Genomic DNA, 24,270 nt, shown 5'->3' on the forward strand with positions numbered 1-24,270 from the left:
TATTTGAAGTTCTTTATTCTGTCCATTGCTGATCTCTCAATGAGGACTGGTTTGTGTTCTCATGAGGTCCCCCTCGTGAAGTCCACAGTCAGTTCCTTAGTTTTGCTAACATTGAGTGCAAGGATGTTGCTGTGACACCGCTCAACCAGCTGATCTATCTCACTCCTCCAACCTTCATCAATGCCATCTGCAATTCTGCCAAGACTGTTGACAAATTTGTAGATGGCATTTGATTTGTGCCTAGCCACATAGCCATGCATCCTTGAGATGCACTCTGTTGATTGTCAATGAGGAGGAGATGTTATAATCAATCGACTCTGACTGTGGTCTTCCAATGAAGAAGTCAAAGATCCAATTGCAGAGGGAGTGGGCAAAGTGGGTGATGCTGTTGACATCTGAGCTGCGATTGCATTGTTCTTGTCCAGGTAATCTAGGGATGAGTGGCGAGCCAAAGAGATTGTGTCTGCTGTGGAGTGAATGTGGTAGTAGGTGAATTACAGTAGGTCCAGGTCATTTTTTCTTTATTTTTGCATGGTTACAGGCTATTTTGGCCCACAGGTTTGTGTCCCAATTAGCCTACAACCCCGGGATGTTGTTTTGAAAGGTGGGAGGAAATCCAGGCAGATATGGGGAGAACATACAAACTCCTTACGGACAGTGCAGGAATCGAAGCCCAGCCCCAATCACCTGGACTGTAAAGGTGTTGCGCTAATTACTATGCCAACCGTGCTGCCTTTTCTTAGGAATGAATTAATCCTGGCCATGACAAATCTCTCAGAGCATTTCCTCACACTTGATGTGAGAGCAACTGGGCAACAGTCATTGAGCAGCTCCCTCTGCTCTTCTCGGGCACCTGGATGGTTGATGCCCTTTCGAAGCAGGTGAGAACCTTCGGCTGCAGCGATGAGAGATTGAAAATGTCTGTGAACATTCTGGCTCGTTGATTGGCACAAATCTTCAGTATCCTGCCTGGTGCGCTGTCAGGGCCTGACACCTTCCAAGGTTTCACTCTCTTGGAGGAGATTCTGATGTTGGCCTCAGATACAGATATCATAGGGTCATCAGCTTCTGCACAGATTGCGAGAATAATAACTTGGAAAAATGCTCACGCTATGAAATTTATGGACTCCAAGGTTTTACTGCCATAAATGGATTTCATGGCCATAATGTGGGAAAATATTGTTGATCCACTGCTCAGATGATGTGAGCCATGACTTACCTCCCAAAAGAAGTTTATGATATCAATGCTACTAGCTGAAAATCATTTAGCTCCATTATTATGGTTTTCTTTGGTTCTGGTAATGGTGGTACTATAACATTGGACTGAAAGTAGTCAACCTCATTCCCAAAAGACTGGTTGAGCAAAAGAACAATATACAACAGTTAACTAAGCAATTGTATGATGAATAGATCAGATTCTGGTGGCTTTCAAGGAAAGAGACAGCAGAAGAAGAAAAAAAACAAGAATATCACGATTCTTAACAACAGAAGAAAAGTGAATTGGTGGTCCATATCACCCTCAGGCATTGGTGCCATGAGACAATCCCATCATAGGTAATTTGATACACTCCACATGATTTAACCATATAAACATATAACAATTACAGTACGGAAACAGGACATATCGGCCCTACGTCCGCACCGATTTAAGTGAACTCCACTAATTCCACCTACCTGCTCCCTGCCCATAACCCTCCAACTCCCTCACATCCACGTACTCATCCAACCTCCTCTTAAATGACAAAATTGACCCTGCTGCAACCACCTCTTCCGGAAGGTCATTCCACTCAGCCACCCCTCTCTGAGTGAAGAAATTTCCTCTTGTGTTACTTCTAAATTTTGCCCCCTAACCCTTACCTTGTGACCCCTTGTTCCAATCTCTCCTTCCCTCAAGGGGAAGAGCCTATTCACATCTACTCTATCTATTCTCATTCAAATCCCCCCTCAATCTTCTATGCTCCAATGAATAAAGTCCCAGTCTACTCAATCTTTCTCCGTATTCTAGATACTGCAATCCAGTCAACATTTTAGTAACTCTTATCTGCACCCTCTCTACCTTATTGATATCCTTACTATAATTTGGAGGCCAGAACTGCACACAATATTCCATACTTGGCCTCACCAATGCCTTGAACAGTCTCAACATCACCTCCCAGCTCGTATATTCTATGCTATGATTTATAAGGTTTTCTCCACTCTATCTACATGAGAATGCACTTTCAAAGATGAACCATTATTCCAAGATCTCTCTGTTCCTCTGCATTCCTCAATGCCCTCCCCTTCACCGCATATCCTGTTGTGATTATTCTTCCCCGAATGAAGCACTTCACACTTATTGATATTAAACTCCATCTGCCACCTTTCAGCCCACTCTTCTAAGCAGTCCAAATCCTTCTGCAGTCCCCGAAAACCATCCTCACTATCCACAACTCCCTCTATTTTTGTATCATCTGCATATTTACACACCCAATTTACCACTCCATCATCCAAATCATTAATGTAAATGACGACCAACAAGGGACCCAACACTGATCCCTGAGGCCCACCGCTCATTACTGGCCTCCATCCTGACAAACAGTTGTCCACCATGACTCTCTGGTGCCTATCTTCTAGCCACCATTGAAGCCATCTGACTATCTCAACATTAATTGCTAGTGCCTGAACTTTCCTCACCAACCTTACGAAAGCCTTACTGAAATCCAAATAGACCACATCTACTGCTCTACCTTTATCAACCTTTCTAGTCATTTCGTCAAAAAATTCATCAAGATTGATCAAACATGACCTTCCCCTCACAAACCCACATTGGGTGTCCCTGATCAATCCCTGCATTGAATACAGGAAAAGGATTTGGTACCAGACCTATCCCTACCACAGAATTAACAAAAATCTGCCCAAGTTGTTCCAGAGCTGCTAGAACATTAGCATTTCAGAATCAGATTTACTGTCATGAAATGTGTTACCACCTCTTCCGGAAGGTCATTCCACTCAGCCACCCCTCTCTGAGTGAAGAAACTTCCGCTTATGTTACTTCTAAATTTTGCCCCCTAACCCTTACCTTATGACCCCTTGTTCCAATCTCTCCTTCCCTCAAGGGGAAGAGCCTATTCACATCTACTCTATCTATTCTCCTCATAATCGTATTCACCTCATTCAAATCCCCCCTCAATCTTCTATGCTCCAATGAATAAAGTCCCAGTCTACTCAATCTGTGCAGAGCAAGGTGCAGATTTCGTAATAAATTACAATTCTGAAAATACAAGATTTAAAAATTAAATACGAGTGCAAAAAAAAAGAGAAAGAGCGAAGAACATTTTCTCAACAGCATGGAAAATTGTCAGATTAATCATTTCACTCAAGGAAGAACAATTTTCTCTGGCTTTATTACTGCTCAGTAACCATTAACAAAGTAATAGAAATAATCCTTAGGTGTGCAAGCAGGATGGCATCAACACACCAAAGCACAACTTGCATTTTGCCATGACCAATCATCTCCAGTCCTTATCACAACGTTAGTCCAGAACAAAGAGCTGAATTCCATGTGAGAAGTGATATTAGCTGCTCTTCGTATTAATCCAATTGGCATTGAAGGAAAAACTCTCCAATAATGGGAGTCATATAATGCAACCCATTCCATTCGTACAAAAGTATGCCCTGTACAAAGCAAAGAAGATTGTGTTTGTTGGTGCGAGATTTTAAATGAAATATCTGTAAATCCTTTCACGTGAATACCATCTGTAACTTTCTGAACTTAATTGATACTAATCATTTTATTGAACTTCATTTACCGTTTTGGAAGGAAGTAAATGTTGCCATCAAAAGAGCTACAGGACAAGAGAATGGTATGTTGAAAGAGTACTTCTACTCACATCTCCTTCCCCCATCAGTCCACCTGTCTCACACAGTGAAAGCCCTGGTATCCAGCAACTATGGGGATTGGTGGATGCTGGATAAGTGTAATTGCCGGTTGCTTGAGATTGCGTGCTGCATTGTTGGTGTGCGATAGTACAGATTCTATCACCAATGTGTATATGTACAGATGGTAGTGTAGGATGACTGTGATTGGCTGAGAGTATAGCCACTCCTACTGGCAGGTCTTAAAGGATTGCTCCTAGCTAGACCAGGTCATTCTGGACTGGTCAACCTACTTGTGATATGCTCCAGTCTTTTAGTTAATAAAGACTTGGTTTGGATCAACAAGTCTTTGGTTCTTTCGACACACTCTACAATTTTATTAACTAAAAAGTTTTGAAGGGATAGAGCGTATGCTACGGCTGACATGCCTTGACATCGACCCACAGACTGCTACAGCCTCGAATGACTTTAAGCACTGGGTGAGATGCTTCGAAATATAATTACAGCTCTCTGACCCTGTCGTGATAGAGGACAGCCATCGACTACTAATATTGATGACTATGGAGTCCCTGAGAATCTACCAGAGTGTCCAGGACACGACCACTTATGCCGCTGTATGAAGGTGCTGAAAGGGCTCTACGAGCGACCATTGAATAGGGTCTATGATCGGTACAAACTTGCCACAAGGAGGCAACAGCCTGGTGAGTCCTATAGAGCTTATATTCAGGCACTAAGGGCAATGGGCAGGGACTGTGCCTGCACAGACAGAACTGCTGCGGAGACCACAAATGATCTCATTCGGGATGCCTATGTGGCCGGGGTTCGATCGAATGAGGTGAGGCACGGATGTGGTGAATCAGATTGCTGTAGTCTGTCACTCCAAAATGGCCACCGTCGAACACAATGCCTCGTGTGAAGCCCAATCGCCACCCTCCATTTCAAACAATTCTTCCTCGGAGCTCTCGTCCAATGAGAGCGAGGGCTCCACCACGCGGCAGCGCCTGACGTCACGGGACAGATGCTGAGCACGGAAGGTACAACCCACCCTCACCGCAATGACGTTCATCCTACCTCACGAAGCAACATCCAAGCAGTCCCCAGCCCCGACCTCAATGGCCACCACCACCGCTGCCGACCAGGGATCCGGCACTGCCACCAACCACAGATCCACAGCCACCAACCAGGGACCCACTGCCATCTCCAACCAGGGACCCACCGCTGCCGCCGCCAACCAGGGACCCGCCGCTACTGCCGACCAGGGACCTGCTGCCGCTGCCAACCGGGGACCTGCTGCCGCTACCGACTGGGGACCCGCCATCACCGAGGCAGGTGTCCAGGTATCCGCAACTGTGACCGATGCTATGACCCGGTACCCACCGACACTGGACACACTGCCACCACCGACGCTGCTGACCCAGTACCGTCTGACGTTGCCGACCGGGGACCTGACGCTGCCAACTAGGGACCCACCGCCACCGACTGCCCTACCGCCGACAGCAAGCAGAGACCCCCAACACTTATCATTGGCTGGCCGACACCCCCAGGAGGCTGCAGGCAGCAACACCAACTCCTCGACGCTGTCTCTTCAGGCCCAACTGTTTGCGTGATGTCATCACACACACATTGTGTGACGTCATCATGCAGGACTCCACTTTCCCCATTACAAGTCTCTGCATCAATAACCCTCGACCAGGACTTCCCCCATCCTCTCACAAAAGCAATGGAACTGATTAAGGTGAATGGACACTATACCAATTGCTTTTTTGACTTGGGGTCAACTGACAGTTTTATCCGCCCAGACCTGGCCCACCGTTGCAGACTGGCTATTCTCCCCACTGCACAGAGAATTTCATTGGCGACCAGATCGCACTCGACTGGGGCAAAGGGGTATGCGTGGCAACCCTGAAGGTCCAGGACAACACGTTCACAGACTTCAAACTATTAGTCCTTCCCCAATTGTGTGTCCCTGCACTGCTGGGACTGGATTTTCAGTGCCAGTTTCAAACCGTTACCCTGCACTTTGTGGGGCCTTATACTCCACTCTCTATCTGTAACCACTCCATCCTGGAAGCCTCCCGCCAACAGCAGCCCAAGCCACCCAGCACCACGCCCCGGGGCCTCACCTGTAGTCTCTCCACCCTCCAAGTTGCTCCGCCAGCGCTTTTGGCAATTCTTACCCCTGGCTGGAAGCCTGTGACCACCAAAAGCCGGCAATATAGTTATGAACACAAGAAGTTTATCACAAGCGAGGTGTGCAGACTGCTGGACGAGGGCATTATCGAACTCGAGTCCATGAAGGGCCCAGTTGGTGGTTGTTAAAAACGGGAGAAGCCACAGATGGTGGTTGACTACAGCCAGACAATCAACCGCTTCACGCATCTGGATGCATACCCCCCTTCCACAGATCACGGATGTGATGAATCAGATTGCCCAATACCATGTATTTTCCACCATTGACTTACGTTCAGCCTATCATCAGCTCCTGATCTGCTGAGAAGACCGACCTTTCACAGCCTTCGAAGTGAATGGGCGGCTGTATCAATTCCTCAGGATACCCTTTGGGGTCACAAATGGCATTGCGGTCTTCCAGCGGGAAATGGACTGGATGGTGGACCAGAATGGGCCTACTGCTACTTTCCCATATCTGGACAATGTCAACATCTGCGGCTACGACATGGAGGATCATGATGGCAACCTTGAGAATTTTTTTCAGACTGCAACTTGGCTGCACTTGACCTACAATTTCAACAAGTGTGTCTTCCGGACCACTCGGCTCACAATTCTGGGCTGTGTGGTGGAGAACGGGATGTTCATGCTGGACCCTGACCGCATGCGTCCCCTCATGGATTTGCCCCCCCCACACCCAGAAGGCACTCAGACGCTGCCTGGGTTTTTTCTCTTACTATGCCCAATGGGTTCCACTCTATGCTGACAAGGCATGGCCACTCATGAAGACTACCTCCTTTCCCCTGTCAACCGAAGCCAGAGCGGCCTTCGACCGCATCAAATCAGACTTCGCTGCTGCAACGCTGCACGCCATCGACAAGTCCTTTCCGTTTCAAGTCAAGAGCGATGCATCCGACTTTACACCGGCAGCCACTTTGAACCAGGTCGGCCGGCCGGTAGCCTTCTTCTCCAGAACCCTCCAGGGTTCTGAGAGCCGACACTCCTCTGTCGAGAAGGATGCTCAGGCCATAGTTGAAGCAGTACTTCATTGGAGACACTACCTCACTGGCAGGCGCTTTACACTGCTGACCGACCAACGCGCGGTCTCCTTCATGTTTAGCAATACCCAGCGAGGTAAGATCAAGAATGACAAAATCGCCAGGTGGAGAATCGAGCTCTCCACCTTTAATTATGACATACTGTATTGGCCTGGTAACTCAAGGACCCACCAGATGCGTTCTCCAGGGGGACTTGGGCCAACATACAATTGGACAGGCTGCAGAGACTCCGTGAGGAGCTCTGTCATCCAGGGGTCACTAGGTTCGCGCACTTTGTCAAAGCTCGCAACCTGCCCGACACGGTCGAGGAGATTCGCTTCATGACCCGAGCCTGCCCGGTGTGAGCTGAGAGCAAGCCCCACATTTCCCTCTGGAGAACACCCACGTCATCAAAGCCACCCACCCCTTTGAGCATCTCAGCGTAGACTTCAAGGGGCCCCTACCATTGACCAACCGTAACATCTACATCCTTACGGCCATCGACGAGTACTCCCGCTTCCCGTTCGCTGTGCCCTGCTCATACATGACTGCCTCCTCAGTCATAGAGGCCCTGGCCAGTATCTTCGCCATCTTCGGGTACCCCAGTTACATCCACAGTGACCGGTGGTCCTAATTTATGAGCGCAGTGTTGCGGCAGTTCCTTCTGGAGCATGGTATTGCTTCAAGCAGGACCACTAGCTATAACCCACGCAGTAATGGGCAAGTCAAAAGAGTGATTGACACCGTCTGGAAAGTGGTTACGCTTGCCCTCCGGTCCAAATGTCTCCCACCTCTCGCTGGCAGGACATGCTCACTAGTGCCCTACACTCCATCCGCTCCCTCCTATGCACCACGACCAATGCCACCCCCCATGAAAGGATCTTCTCTTTCCCAAGGAAATCCGAATCGGGAACAACCATACCGGCATGGCTCACGGTTCCCGGTCTGGTCCTCTTACGACACCACGTTCGGTACTCAAAGAATAACGCCTTGGTTGACTGAGTGACTCTGCTCCATGCAAACCCGCTTTATGCCTACGTTGAGTTCCCGGATGGGTGGGAGGACACAGTCTCGATAAGGGACCTAGCTCAAGCCGGATCAGGCACAGCAGTGTCTTTAACCCAACCTCCCCCTATTCCTTCTCCCCCAGGTCATGTGCTTGAACAGAGGGACCAGCACCACTCCGCCCGCTCAGGCCAGACTGTCGACAACGCCATTGGGGAAATGAGCAAAGCAGTGGCTGCCCCCTACGGGCCTGCCAGCGACACGACTCCGGCAACCCCAATCCCGGCACCACGGCAGTCACGCCGGATGGCCCCCTGACTGGTACAGCCTCTAACCTTCATACAGCCCGGGGTCAGTTCTCAAAGAAGGGGTGAATATGATAGTACAGATTCTATGACCAATGTGTATATGTACAGATGGTAGTGTAGGATGACTGTGATTGGCTGAGAGTGTAGCCACACCTACTGGCAGGTCTTAAAGAATTGCTCCTAGCCAGACCAGGTCATTCTGGACTGGACGACCTACTTGTGATATGCTCCAGTCTTTTAGTTAATAAAAGCCTTTGTTTGGATCAACAAGTCTTTGGTTCTTTTGACGCGCTCGACATGGTGCACCATTTCTGAACTTTAAAATAAAAATTAAATAAAATATATTTTCTGCATTATTTTTGCCAGCTCCTTGAGGCTGCTTGAATTTTAGATAAATTAGAAAATGTTTCCCACATATAAACTGTGTATTTTGTTTTCTCATTTCTGCAAACCTTATATGTAGCTCCTCTCATTTGCATCCTTTCTCCAAAGGACACAATCTCCCTTCATTAATGGTCTGGACCCTTACAGCTTTTTAATCACATGTTACAAGCCCAAAGGACCCCAAATCCCAGCAGCAATAGAAATTCACCAAGACAAATGATTACTTAAACAAACATTGCTTTTAATTATCTTTAAACGAGAAAACAGAATCACACTTTAACTTATCGCGATTGACTTAACTGATCTAACTTAACCCCCTTCAAATTCTAAGCACACATTTATGTAAGTTCAGAAAAGTTCTTTGGTTCACAGTTCAATCTTACTTCGCATTCCTCCAAGTTCAGTGGTTGCAGGCAATTCTTATACTGTGCACAGAATTTAACATTTATAAAGTTCACCAGGCTTTGGTGCTTGAAAGGTAAATGCTTACCACTCAGGAAGGTTCTTGTTGGTTTTCAGAGAGTGATTTGTTGTTCCAGGACATCCACAACTGATGTATTTCCATCAACCACTTCAGTGTCTTGTCGATGAAACTTGCCTGTTCAGGGTTATCCAGAGGATAACCTCTTTCTTTCAGGTCACCTCAGAGTTTCTTTTTGTTTCCCTTATTCCAAGTGAAACATTAGACAGCCAGTCCTCTCCTCTTGCATGAACCACAAGGGCTTTCCACAAGCTTGCCAGCTTATTCTGTTCCAGTCCCAGCTACTTTTACTGACTGTAACACTGCAGAACTGATCTCTGTGTGCATCTCTCTCTCTCTCTCTCTCTCTCTCTCTCTTTTTCTCTCTCTGAGAGAAACCCTGCTTGACTCTCTCTGCTCCCAAAACCACACGACCCTCTTAGAACAATAAGTTATCTTCCAGGCAATCTACGGCTCTGTCAAGATCTTTCATCTGTTGCCTTTTGTAAACAACAATCTATTAGTGAAGTCACTTGAGCACTCTTCAAAGCCCTTGCAAAAGCTGTGGAGCTGATATGTATAGCATGGGGGAGAGCTCCAGTATTTTAAACATAATCTGTTTTAAAGTGTTTGTATGTGACTAACTCTAACAGACCTTTCCCAATTTATCTCCCCAAAACATATCTATGTACTCTGTCACACATAACATCTCCTTTCATCCTTCTCTGCTCTGAAGAAAACCACACAACACAATAATACTGTGACTCTTTCCCACAACATGAACATTGGCTTTATCTTCACTTTCACTTTAGTAGGCCTTTTATGTACCCTCACATCCTGCCAGGAGTGGTGCCCAGTAATTAATCCAATGCTCCATTTGTGTCCTAACGAGATGTAATGGTTAGTGGTACATGTTGGGACTTAAGCTGCGTTTGACAATAATATCGCTTATCCTCCATCCAGTTTTATTCATGAGCCGGCAACAGGACAACAGTCAAAGTACGTTGGAATATGATCAACAGAGAAAATGTGCAACAGTCTTCTTTCATTGCAGATTTAGTTGACATTGAGACAGGTCATTGAGCTTGTTTGAGAGCTAGTTGGAGACATTGAAAGAGTAAACAGGATTTGTCAGTCAGGAAAGATTTCTTTTGAGGATGGAATTGTCTTGCAGTCTATGTTTACCAGATGAATGGCAGCATTCAGCTTCAGTGGGACCTGATTGCACAGAGCCAACATTGTGATAGACGGAGTGTTTTGCTTTCAAATTTATCTTCAGTGTTACAGACACCAAGTGCTTCCCGCTGCATGGTTTTCACACTTTCCTCGCGACAACACAACCTCGTCTGTGCTTTGATAACCAGGTGTCAGAGGATGCTGATTGATACCTGACTCTCCCACAATTTCAGGAAAATATATGGAAACAAAAATGTCAAGTGTCAGTGTGGTAGATTTCAAAATATTGCCTGCATTTGTAGCTCTGAGAGTGTCAGAAGCAAGTGACGGCTGGATTCTTACTGCTTGCCAGCATACAATTTCTTTCTCCTTGAGCCCTGACAAGAAGTTCATCTGTTGGATAGGCCTAAAATATGCCAGTTCTGATACTGATCATATTTCTACTATTCACTATTGTTGATATTTGTGCACAGGATTTCAATTATAACAGGGCAGTGACAATAGATAGATTACTCAACAGCGGAGATTAGTATTGAAAAGGTAATATAAATGTAAATCACCCAAATTAATATTCTTGACAGCCCATGTAAAGAATTGCACCTTAGTGTGGTTGGGAATAAAGGGTGGGGATCAGAATTCATTTCAGATGCGACAAGCAGGATCGAATGGTGTCCACTTTGAACAGAGATGCAGAAGAATTTCTTGAGCCGGAGAGTGGTAAATGTGTGGAATTTGTTGCCACAAGCAGTTGTGGAGGCCAAGTCACTGGGTGCATTTAAGGCAGAGATTGATATGTTCTTGATTAGCCAGGGTACTGAAGGTTAGCAGGAGAAGGATGGGCAATGGGCCTAAGTGAGAAAACGGCAGGGCCAGCTCGATGGCTGAATAGTCTATTTCTGCTTCTCTTTCTTACAGTCTTATAGTCTTAAGTCTGCTGATCCCAGATTCAGAGACAAGAATTTGCTTGAATTTCCTTTAGGAATTTCAGAATTATCAATAATTGCTAGTACAAAAATAAACTGTACACGGTGTGAACATGTAAACAAATAAATGAACTGTAAACAGATAATGAATGTGAACCAACTGACTGTGCAATATAGAGAGAACAAAAAAAATCAATAAAGTGCAGAAGTAAGAGCTCTGAAATGAGTCTCTGATTGAGTTTGATGTTGAGGAGTCTGATTGTGGAGGGGTAGCAGCTGTCCCTGAACCTGGTGGTGCGAGTCTTGTGGTACCTAGACCTCTTTGTTATTGGCAGCAGCGAGAACAGAGCGTGTCCTGGTTGGTGTGGGTCTTTGATGATTGTTGCTGCTCTCCAACAGCAGCACTCCCTGCAGATGTACTCAGTAATGGGAAGGGTTTTGCCTATGATGTCCCGGGCTGTGTCCACTTCCTTTTGGAGGGCTTTACTCTCAGAGGTATTGATATTCCTATAACTCTCCATGATGCAGCCGGTCAGCAAACTTTCAAAAACACCTCTGTAGAAATTTGCCACGGTTTCTGGTGTCATACCAAACCTCCGCAAACTCCCGAGGAAGTAAAGGTGCTGACGTGCATTCTTCACTATGCCATTGGGTCTGTTGGGTCAAGGAAAGATTCGCCAAGATAGTGACTCCCAAGAATCTAAATGTGCTCACTCTCTGAACCTCTGATTCCCCCACCAATCACTTTATTGTAGACCTCTGGTTTTCCTATCCTGAAGTCAACAATCAGCTCCTTGGTTTCGGTGACACTGAGTGCAAGGTTGTTGTCGGTGTACCATTCAGCCAAGTTTTTAATCTTCATCCTGTATTCTGACTCATCTCCTTCCTTTATACAGCCCACGACCGTGGTATCGTCAGCAAATTTGTAGATGAAAATTGTTGAGGAGAAGTTCTTACCAATCTTCAGTGATTGTGGTCTGGAGATGAGAAAGTCCAGGATCCAATTATGCAGTGGGGTGTTAACTCCCAAATCTTGGCTGACAGTTCTGAAGGGATGATGGTATTTGATAAAGAGCATCCCGATATATAGGCATCTTTGCTGTCCAGGTGTGCCAGGGCTTTATGTAGAGCCAGTGAGATGGCATCTGCCACAGATAGGTGAACTGGAATGGATCCATGACACCACTCAGACAGGAGCTGATATGCCTCATCACCAGCCTTTCAATGACAGCCACCCTGTCATTGGCAGGTTACTACACTCTTTTCATTTCCAGATGAACCACTTTATCAAGGACCACAATAAAACATGTAAAATTACATATATAAATGGGGAAGGAAGCTGGAGGAAGGGTCTAATGATGATAGGACTGAAAATGTGAGAGATGAAGAGACAGATGAAAGGAGAAACAATTAGGAAAGGGGGGTGGAGAACAAGTTAGAGAGAAGGAACAAAATGGTACAGAAACAGGTAGAGGAGAAATGGAAATAGAGGAACCAGATGGAAGTTGGGAATTACCTAAAATTAGGAAACTAATTGTTCATGCCATTGGGTGGAAGGCTGTCCAGGAGGAATCTGATTTGTTCCTCAGGTTTATGTTATCCACGTTTCACCTCAACCTGTCAATGGATGAGTCTGAGGACACACAAGTCATTTTTAGGAGGAGTTGCTTCTTTGCTTTGTTACCCAATATACAGCCATTCTGGGCATGACTGACCCGTCCTTTCATACATTTTAATGAGTCCGTGGTTTCAAGTGATTCAGGTCAGTATTAGTATGAGTATCCTCAGGAATGGAGAGCTCCATCCTTCCCACAATGGGAAAAGTTATAGGGGATGCAACACCTGTTCGTTCTCCTCTTCCCTCTCTCAAACACATCAATCCAAACGATCCTTCCAGATGAAGTAATAATTCACTCGTAGTTGTTCCAACTTAGTGCACTGCGTTTTGTTTCACAATGTTGCGTCTTCTACATCCAGCCGATCTTTCTGCAGAGCACCTGCACTTCGTCTACAGCTGGGATTCCGAGCTTCTGAATGCCTGCCACTTTCATTCCCCTTTGGATGCCTGCATTCTTTTGTCTCATGGACTGTCACACAGAAGCCAAACAGAAGTCTCAACAACAATATTGCATCTTCCAACTGGATGCATTACAGACTTCCGATTTTAGTATTGAATTCTCCAATTTTAGGTACTTGAAAGGTCTTTTTTTTTACTGTCTGTATCAAAACAAATCATTTCCGCAAGCCTGTGATTTTCACTCAGATTTTACATAATCTGGCCTGCTGGGAAATATCCCATAGTTTTGCTGTTGGCAACAGGTAACATTGGCAAAACAGCACAATTTTATTCTAATTGTCAGATGAAGACCTTTGGTCTCTCCGTGTCTACTTTTTTCCCCATTTATCCCTCATGCATTTACTCTGCGACTGATAGTTGGCCTGTATTTTCTCTCCATTTCTCAATTCTAATGAAGGGTCCAGGTCTTGAATCATTAACTCACTTATCACAGAATTCTGTCTGATCCACAAAGATTTTCCAAGACTTTCTGATTTTTATTCCACATTTCCAGTATCTGAAGTTATGTTTTTTTTAAAGTTGAGAATAGGTGTTGGGATGCCACGGTGGGACAATGACAGTCAATTGATTTATGTCAGGTGAGAACTGAGCCAATTGCATTACTTATGAAACTCTCATAAAAGAGTGAATAGAAAAGTAAATTCTTCCCATCTGATTTTTGTTAAACTCTGCTCGCAATATCAAGGCTGACCTGTGTCCTGCAATTAATTAATGAAATTACACGCCTGCATGGGCTGCGGAATCTAGAGTGGGTTTTGAGGAACAGGTATTTGAGCCGGGATTCGAGAGGGTGCTAAGGGTAAGAATGGCGCCGAAGTGGACTCAGGCATTGAAGGCTTCCTGATGACGTCGGAGGTTTGGATCTGGAGCATGGGTTACTGATGGTTTGGACAGGAGCTCTGGGCGCCTCTGGGAGCGCTGGAGATTAATCCAGGGACAATCTGTGACTTCCTTTTGCTGGGGGGACATTATGTGATGCCGCAAGGGGCGACACGCAACCTCACGACTCCCGTGGGATTAGTTTAAAAAAGTATCTATTTGGAAATTTTTTTTTTAAAAAGAAAATTATTTTAAAGTTAGTATAAAGCATCTAACTAAATTTTTAAGATGTCACCCCTAAGAAGGAAAAAAACGCCTAAGCTAACTCCTAACTAAGAAGTCAGAACAGAAGAAGAAAAGAGAAACTGGGCCTACCTTAGCGTTGAAAGAGGACGCAGAGGTATTTTCTGGATCCGCCAGTGAGGACCCGGGAGAGGGACCTTCCTCCGGAGCCTTCTTGGCGTCGAGCCGTAAAGATGGTGTCAGAGGAAAATCTAAAACTGTATTGCGAAAGGTCGGTAGAAAAGAAGGTAGAAAAAGAAAAATTCAGTCTCTTAAAGGGAAAGTCCGGCATGAAGCCCAGTGGAAGAAGAGTCTGAAAGTAAAGATACCTCAAGTACAGAAGAGGAACAGACCAGAGGGAAGAAAAAGACTTTAAAGAAAGAAATAAGTCAGATTGAATCTAAAATTAATGAACTTCAAATTAAAATTAATTTGACTTTAGAAAATAATTTTAATTTGCTGTCAGAAGATGTGTAGCAAGTTTAAACAGATTTGACAGTGGATAATGCATTGAAGGTGATGAATAATGTTATACAAAGGATGGATAAGTTGGAAAATCAGGTCCAAGATGTTCAAAAGGAAGTTCAGCATATTGAAGATAGATCTAATATGTCTGAAGATTTGATGACTAGTTTAATCTCGATGAATATATTTCCTTTTGCTTCTCTTTCTTCTCTCATACTGTAAAGAGCACCCGACAACAGTAATGGTGACGATGTCTACCTTACGGAAGACAGAAGGCAATTTCATGTAATACAGTCATGCATTGCCTAACGTCCACAATGCCTTGTGTGAAATAGGACATCGTGCGATTTTGATATTGTGCAAACACCATATTATGGTAACATAGGCATTTATTATGACTATCAAGACATACAGTAGGTATTAGAGGTTATATATTTACTGTACAATTATGCATTTGGCAGCACAATTGCATTGTATACAAGAAACATGAGATACACGTGTTACATGTGAGAAGCTGCTATGTTCCAGTCTCCAATCAGGATTTCTGAACTCTATTATAACCTTATGGGGCCACAGCCATATTTATGGTTGGAAGTTGCCTGAATAGATGTTATGCAGAGCATGACTGTATTACATGTTTTGTTCTATTACATGACAATAAAGGAATCTTGAAACTATTATCTATCCATGGCTTTTCAAAAACCATTAAGAATTTGAGATATACTTTGAATTGATTAAGAGGATATTTTGTTTATATTTTAGGCAACATTCATATATTAAGGGAATTGAAACCACTCCCATTCTTGTCATCACCGAACTGACAAACAACACCAACATTTCAAGAAAGGTAGTGTCTTCCTTGCTTAAACCTCTGGGGAAACCAATAACACCAACATATAAAATAAATACAAGTTTCACAATCTACCCAGCTGCCTCTTAGAATTCCTCCGAAAAAGGATGGATCTGTCAGAATTCTTGAATAGTTCATCAGTCAATTGCTGAATACAAATGGTCCTGGTACACTGATGAATGCCAATGAAATAACTCTGACAGTTGAACTGACCCTGTAGTTCGGAAATTGATTGTCACAGTCAATTTTTGCACCGTCACAGCCTTTGGCAAAACAATTCAAGACACTGAAGCTCCCTCCAAAATGGATGCAATCAACTGACACAGTTTCCTTGTTATCTACCTGGAGATGTGTGAAGAGCTGTTGGCAGTAATTAATTTCCTGAAGCATGACTAAGTCCTGATACACTCTTCCATTAGTTCTTCAGCCTGCCTTACTCCCCTGTTTGCGATTGTCCATAATACTGCATTAACTGTTTTATTGCACAATGATCGCATTTCTGCGACACAATTCAGTATTTATCTTTCAGCATATCTTCATTTACTTTAAATTCATTTACATTCAATAGGATATTGTATTTAACTCTTTGGCCCATTAGTAGGAATCATCCAAACCTTCATGTGATGTGCTGAGGTAGCAGTAAGCAAGCACAAATTCAGCAAAGACCGTACAACAGGCTTAGTGCCTGTTCAAGCTTTGGTGGCTCCCTGTGTGACTGCCTTAGGAGGGGCTATTTTGGGTTTATATTCAGGTCAGCTGATTGACAGCTGGCCAGGTGGAATCAGCCCCTTAGGAGGTCTTCCTGGAGGGTCGGATCACCACACTTCAGTAAATCCATAGCATCCAATTGAAAGTGCACAGGAAAACTTGGGTCAAAAAGAGGGATGAGGTGCTGCAATGAATTGGGGGGAGTTTAGCAGAAAGATGTTAATTAAGGGTTATTATTTGTGGGTTTCTTTCAGTGAGGGCAAGATTGAGAGGAGAGGGCAGGTAAATGGATGACTGAGGGGCTGGTGCAGGAGAAGACAATTCAGGTTCTTGATCGACTGGTTTCTCTGCTTGGTCAGCGGTGACATGAACAAGAGGGGTAGGTTGCCCCTGAACTGAAATGGCAGGAAGATTTGGTCATGCCCCTCAGCAGGGTTTAAACTTGGTGGGCCGGGGATGGGAATCAGAGCAATAGCCTAACGGAAGAGAAAGTGAGGCAAATCTTGAAGGTAATGTGAAAAAGTTCAGTAGGCAGCAGCAGGACAGAGAGGAACAAAGCTCTGAAAAGCCATGAACTGCATTTATTTTACTGGACAGGTCAAGTACATGAACACTGGGCATGGATTGGTAACATGGGAGTGGAATATTATAGGAATTACATAAACATGGATGAGGGATGAGCAGAACTGGCAGGAAGCTCAATGTTCTGGAGTACAAATACTCCAGACCGAAGTAGAGGTGAGAAAGGCATGTTTATGATTAGGGAGAACATCATGCCAGTCATTAGAAAGGATATTCCTGGGGGATTGTCTAGTGAGGCAATATGAGTGGAAGTCAGAGAAAAGAAGGGGGTGATCACTTTGATCAGATGTGATATTGTTGGTCCCACTTACCCCTTACCCCACCCCCCCCCGCCCACCATTGCAGAAATTAGAGGAGCAAAAATGTAAGGAGATCTCCAAATAGCTGCAGGAATCATAGGATTGTAATAGGAGTGTAGTGGACTATCAGAAACCACAGAGACCAGAATGAGGGAACGATCGGCTTTAATAAACAGAAGAACCTTGTTGGCCCGGATCCAGGTATAAGAATGGAGGGAAGGGAGAGGTGGTTCGATCTTTATGGCCTAAGACCACGGGGAAGGAGTCATAGGGTATGAGTCATCAGTGGGTGGGCCAGCTCCATATATACAGTAGTCAATCAAAACTCTATACAATGGAGGAAACATACCACCACAAGGAGGTAATGTTTAACTCCCTTAAAATTGAGTAGGACAGATATAGCATGAAGAGACAAAATGGGGAAGAATTTGTGAAATATGCCTAGGAAATATTTCCCAGGCAATATATCGATGTCCCAATATGAGAAGAGGGATATCTTGATGAAGGGCTCAAGAGTGAAACGTTGGTTATGTATCTTTATCTTTGATGTATTAAGGGCACTGTTTGACCTACTGAGTTTCTCTAGCTTTGAGTTTTTATTTCAACCATGGTGTCTGGAGACTTTCATGTTTTACTCCTTGATGCAACCCTTGACGGTCTCTTGGGAAATAAGGCAGCACAAATGACTGACTGTAAGAGGGAGAGCACTCTTCAGAGCCAGTGATGATAATTCCATGAGTTTTTAAATCGCTCTGTAGAAAGATAGGACTGATGCACGTTAAAGTCCTGAACTGAGCAAATCTAACTTTGATAGCGTTCGACATGAATTTACAGGGTCGATTATTTTTCAGTTCAAGAGTTTTCTGGCAGGTGGGAGACAGGGAGAATTCAGAGCCAACATGTTCCCAGGGCAACTAGAGAGCTCTGGTTATGAGGTCTATTGAAGTTTGTCCAGAAAAATAATGCAGGTATTATAAATGTGTTAGGTATTGGAAGTTGACAGTGAATCCTGTCAAGAGTATTACGAAACTCAGAAAAATCAAAAAGACAAAATGGGACATGGATACCTTTGGCAGATAAGAGAATTTCAAGAGATTCTTATCAGGTCATAAGACTTAGGAGCATAATTTTGCCCTTTCAGTCTGCTTCACTATTCAAATCGTGGCTGACGTATTTTTCCTTTCAACTCCATTCTTCTCCCACCTCCACCTAAGCTTTGATGTCCTTCCTAATGAAGAACCAATCAACCTTTACTTTAAGACCAAATTGGGAATACTGTGCCCAGTTTTTGGTTGCCAAATTATAGGAAGGATATCAACAAAGTAGAGAGAGTGCAGAGAAGATTTACAAAAATGTTGCCTGGGTTGAGTTACAGGGAAGGGTTAAACAGGCTGGGACTTTATTCACTGGAGCGGAGAAGACTGAGGGGTGTTTGATAACGGTATTTTAAAAATTATGAGAGGGACATATTCAGTAAACGGGGACAGGTTTTTCCATTGAGAGTGGGGGAGATTCAAACAAGAGGACATAGATTGAGATTGAAGGGGGGGGGAAAGGGAATCATGAGGGGAAATTTCTTCACTCAGAGGGGGGTGGGGGTGTGGAATGAGCCTCCGGCCAACGTGGTAGATGCGAGCTCAATTTTAATATTTAAGAAAAAGTTGGATAGGTATATGGATGAGAGAGGTATGGAAGGTCATGGGCTGGCGGTGGGTCAATGGGACGAGGTGGGAGAAGGTGTTTGGCATGGACTAGAAGGGCCGAACTGACCTGTTTCTCTGCTGTAATTGTTATATGGTTAAAAACACCCACTGACGTGACTTCAACAGATTTATACACCTTTGGCTGAAGAAACCTCTTCATCTCTGTTCTAAAGAGACATCATTGTACTCTGAGGCTGTGCCCTCTGGTCCTAGACTCTTCCACAATTGTAAACATCTTCTTCACTTCTACTCTTCCTGGTCCTTTCAATATTTGCTAATTTTCAATGAGATTACCATTCACCCCTCTAAACTCACACAAGTACCAGGCTCAGAGCAAACAAATGCTCCTCACACATTAACCCCTTTAGTCCTGGGATCATTCTTGTAGACCTCTTCTGAATGCTCTCCAGTACCAGCACATCCTTTCTCAGATATGGCACGGAACTACTCACAAAACTCCAAAGGTGGTCTCACCAATGCCTGGTACGTTGTGATGTGACTGAGTATTTAGAGGTGGTTGGGGAGGAATTGTTAGAGTAGCTTGCACACACACATTTTAAAACACAGAATATTTCCAGGACTTTTGCAGGGTGCCTTTTGCAGAGGAGCAACAAAGTATCAGCATACAGCTTGCCTGGGAGAACATGTGATTTTTTGCAGGCAGACAGAACAGTTTTGGTCTCAGAAAGGGAGGACGTGAAACAGAGAGAGAGGAGATAGAAATCAGTTCCAGAAGGACAAAGCTGGCAAACATTTGGAAGACTGTCTGGTCAAAGGAGAAGGCTGGCTGTCTTAAAGGTGACCTGAGAGAAGGAGGATCATCTGAAGAACCCTGAAGGGGGAAAGTTTCATCAGCAAGACTGAATAAACAGGAATCGGGTGCGGATGGCCTGCAACAAAAAAGGAATATCTCTCTGAAGACCATCAAGAATCCTCTTGCGTGGTAACCACTTTTCTGTTAAGCAACAAAGACTAGTGAACTTTGTTAATGCTAACTTCTCTGCACAGTACAAGAATTGCCTGCAACCAATGAGATTGGACTGTGATCCAAAGAGTTTTTCTAATCTTAAATACACATTACACACACCTGCGCTTGGTATTGGGGTGGGGGTTGGGGATTAAGTAGGTTAAGTAGGTTAAGTAATAATTTAAAGTTTAATTCTGTTTTCTTGTTCAAATATAATTAAAAACTACTTTTGTTTAAGTAACCCTGTGTTGTGGTGCATATCTATGCTGCTGGTTTTTCGGGGTCCTCTGAACTCCGTAACAATGATCAGTTTATTTCTATATATTTTAAGAGCAAGGAGTAACTGGAGAGAAAATAAAAGACTAAAACACACAGAAATGCTGAAGGAACTCGTAGCATCCATAGGAGGTAAAGTATATATTAAAGAGCCCTTATTCAAGATATCAGGCAGGATTCTTAATTAAAGATTAAGCAATTAAGGGAGAATAATGGAGAGGAGCCAGACCAACAGCCAAAAGGTGCTAATTGGATATGTAAAGAGGAAAGGTGAAAATTAATTTTGGCTCTGAGTAAGGAGACAGAGGGAAAAGGGAAGAGGAGAGAGAGTTAGAGGAAAGAAGACAGGCAAAATGTCGGGGGGGTGTTCTTGTTTATTAGAAACTGCAAAGTTGATTTTAATGCCATCCAGTTGGGGGATACCATCTGGTTCAGGGACATAACTAGTTTATCTCTGATTTCTTGGGAGATAAGGATTTTTTAGTTAGTCTTTTTTTGTTTGGCGGAATGGAGGATATAGAGAATTTTGTGACATTTTCTATTGAACATCTAACAAAATTTTAGTGACTTTTAAAACATCGAACAACATTTTAGCAACTTGTAACAATGTCTAACAATGTTTTAGCAACTTATAATAATAACAACGTTTAATAATGTTTAATAAACTTTGGAAAACTCAACTGAACTTTAGTATGAATTCATTGGAATGAGTCACAGACAACAAGCTTCTTTTATCCTCCAAGTGACTATAATTGAAAGTATTCACTACATTTAAATCAATAGAAAGTTGGAAATTGGATTTGAAAATTGTATTGGATCGATTGGGCTCTGTTTAAAGCATTTTCAATTCAAAGAAACACAATTGTCAACAGCAGTATCAAGGCCATTGGAAGCAGTAAGCATTACTGAGGTTTGCAACTTCGAACACAGTTTGGAGAAACTGCCACTTGTCTTTGAGGAATGTTTTTGGTTTTGAGGTTCTTGTTATGCCAGCTTGATGCCTGAGAATGGCGGTTAGCTGGATGGACCACGATAAAATGACAGTTGCCACTGAAGCTGTAGCCCTTGAGTAGTGATGTATTGAGGAGATGAAGGTCAAGAAACTTGGAGAAGATTTACAGCATCAAGACTTAGATACAAGTGGAACTAAAACCGTTCTCTTGACAAGACTGAAAGAGGAAAGAGAAGCAGAGAAGGTTTTGGCTACTGGGAATACAAACCCCACAGAATTACTACAAAAAAAAAATCAACAGAATTTAAGATCAACCACATGGAAATGGCTAAAGGTGACTCACAAAATGGTGATGTTGAGGATGGCCAAATAAGAGTGGAGACAAAGTCAGATATTAAGGCAATATCTGACATTCAGGATGATATACTGCCACGTGATAGTGCATCAAATATTGAAAGCAGGAGAAGCAAAAGAAGTTCTAGATCAGTGGTTCTCAACTTTTTATCTTTCCTCTAACATACCACTTTAAGTAATCCCTATGCCTTCATTGCTCTGTGATTAGTAAGGGATTGCTTAAGGTGGTATGTGAATGGGAAGGGAAGGGAACCTCCAGAGGAGGTTTACTAGGTTGATCCCTGGGATGAAGGGGTTGACATGATGAAAGATTAAATCGCCTAGGATTGTATTCGCTCGAGTTCAGAAGAATGAGAGGAGATCTTATAGAAACATATAGGATTATGAAGGGTATGGATAGGATAGATGTAGGACGGTTTTTTGAGCTGGCTGGGGAAACTAAAATGAGAGGACACAGTCTCAATATTCGGGGGAGTAGATTTAGGACAGAGATGAGGAAAAATAGTTTTTCCCAGAGAGTAGTGAATGTTTAGAATTCTCTAACCAGGGAAGTGGTTGAGGCTGCCTCATTAAACATATTTAAAATTCGGTTAGATAAATTTTTACATGATAGAGGAATTAGGGAATATGGGGAGAAGGCAGGTAGGTGGAGTTAGGTCATAAATTAGATCAGCCATGATTGTATTGAATGGCAGAGCAGGCTCGATGGGCCATTTTTGGCCTACTCCTGTTCCTACTTCCTATGTTCCTATTTTAAACAAATTACCCTAGCAGATGAGAGAACTTTGGAGAAGTTCAGCTGTTGAATATCAGAAAAAATATGATCAAAGGAACTTCTTTTAAGGAATTTTTTCCCTTATTTATTTAATTTTCAATCAACATGAAGTTAAAAAAAAAATTAAAGAAACATCACAGATATATACAATAAAATACCAAAAATTTCAATTGATATTTTGTCAGCCTCATTTTAGGTCATATATCTGCTAACTTCCCCAATAAGAAAAATTCTGGCAGCTGAGGGTATCAAATTCCGGTCATTTGTTCCAGAAGATATCCCCGATCTTCCTAGAAGGATCTCACCTTAGGGCCTGACTGCATCAAAAGCATAAATTGGATAATTCAGATTTTAATTTATTTAATTTTTGCTGATGAACTTCCATTTACATATGTTGGAGTTGATTATTTTGGACCCTTTGAAGTAAAGTGTGGAAGAAGTGTCATGAAAGGCTATGGTGTCTAACCATAACAGCAATTCACATCAAAGTGGCATCATCACTTGGCATTAATGCCCTTTGGTGTTTTATTGCCAGGCATGGTCAGGTAAGAGGACTACGATCTCACAATGGAACTGTACTAACTTTGTGGGGGCTCAAAAGGAATTGAAGAAAGCACTTTTAAACTGGAATGAAGGTGGTTCATGATGAACTAGTCCAGATAGGAATGAATTAGATCTTCCATCCCAATGCTGGCTCACACCATGGAGGTATATGTGAAAGATGGATTAGATCAGTATGAAAGATTCTCTATTCCATACTAGATGGATAAAATCTATGAGAAGATGGTTTTCACATAGTTTTATGTGAAGTTGAAACTATCCTCAACAGTCATCGAATCACTAAGACTTGTACAGATCCAAATGATCTTGAGGCACTTACTCTGAACCATCTTCGTCTTACTTAGTCTTACTAAGCCTTCGAGACTGCTTCAGAAGGAAGATATATATACTCATTGTAGGTAAAACCAGGAGCAATTTATATCTGATTTATTCTGGAAAGGATGGGTGAAAGAATATCTTCCACTGTTGTAAGAGTGACAAAAATGGTCAAGGTTTAGGAACAATTTCACACCCTGGGATGTCTTGATCATCATGGACAATTCAACACCTCGAAATTCCTGATTGATGGCGAAGATTGTTGATAACATTCAGGACAAAAGGGGGCTTGTATGTCAAGTTCACATCAAAACTGAAACTGGCATTCTGAACAGACCAATTACCAAAATCTGTCTTTTACAAGAAGCAGAAAGTTTTGATAATTTACCATTTTTAAAAAAAATATCCAATATATATATACTACTATGAATGTTACAAGATCAAACCAGCAACCACAAAGAAGGCCTATCACACAGGGATAAAGATGAACAATTACTTTATTAACAAAAATTCACCTTCAAACTTTAATTCAAAATCCCCCCCCTTTTATAGCAATGCCCACTGATTACTATGCAAATTTCTATAACAATGTAAAACAAATAAATTTCCCAGCCTAAATATAATGTATGTAATTAGAGTCTAAGTGAAATTTCCAACCAGCCCACAGAAAAACTTAGACACAAACACAAACACAAAACACACAAGACTCTCAATACTTCTATCTTAACCAAAGCAAAGATCATAAACAAAATTCAGTTTGTTGGGTAAACTGAAGCCAAAAGATCTTTGAGAGAAAGAGAGAGAGAGAGAGAGCACAAAATTCGAAGTTGTCTTCTTGTGCTGCTTGCAGAGAGAGGAACAATGGCTTGATCCAGATACTCTGGCTGCCTTCGGAATGTTCATCCCTTTTAAAATGCCCAACATTCTAAACTGTCTTTCAGGCCATGACTCATGTTCTGGGCCTTCTTCCA

The 24,270-nt window shown here is 43.2% G+C and overlaps 1 long non-coding RNA gene across 1 annotated transcript; it reads right to left on the reverse strand.

Moving 5' to 3' along the window:
• Window positions 1-3,364: 3,364 nt before the first annotated feature.
• LOC138752614 (uncharacterized) lies at window positions 3,365-5,439 on the reverse strand. Its single transcript, XR_011350766.1, has 2 exons — window positions 5,233-5,439; window positions 3,365-3,654 (listed from the first exon to the last, which is right to left on the reverse strand). It is a non-coding gene; the product is annotated as an uncharacterized lncRNA (long non-coding RNA).
• Between the last annotated feature and the right edge of the window lie 18,831 nt (window positions 5,440-24,270).

The sequence above is a fragment of the Narcine bancroftii genome, chromosome 2 (assembly GCF_036971445.1).
Source record: "Narcine bancroftii isolate sNarBan1 chromosome 2, sNarBan1.hap1, whole genome shotgun sequence".
In the NCBI taxonomy this organism is placed as follows: domain Eukaryota; kingdom Metazoa; phylum Chordata; class Chondrichthyes; order Torpediniformes; family Narcinidae; genus Narcine; species Narcine bancroftii.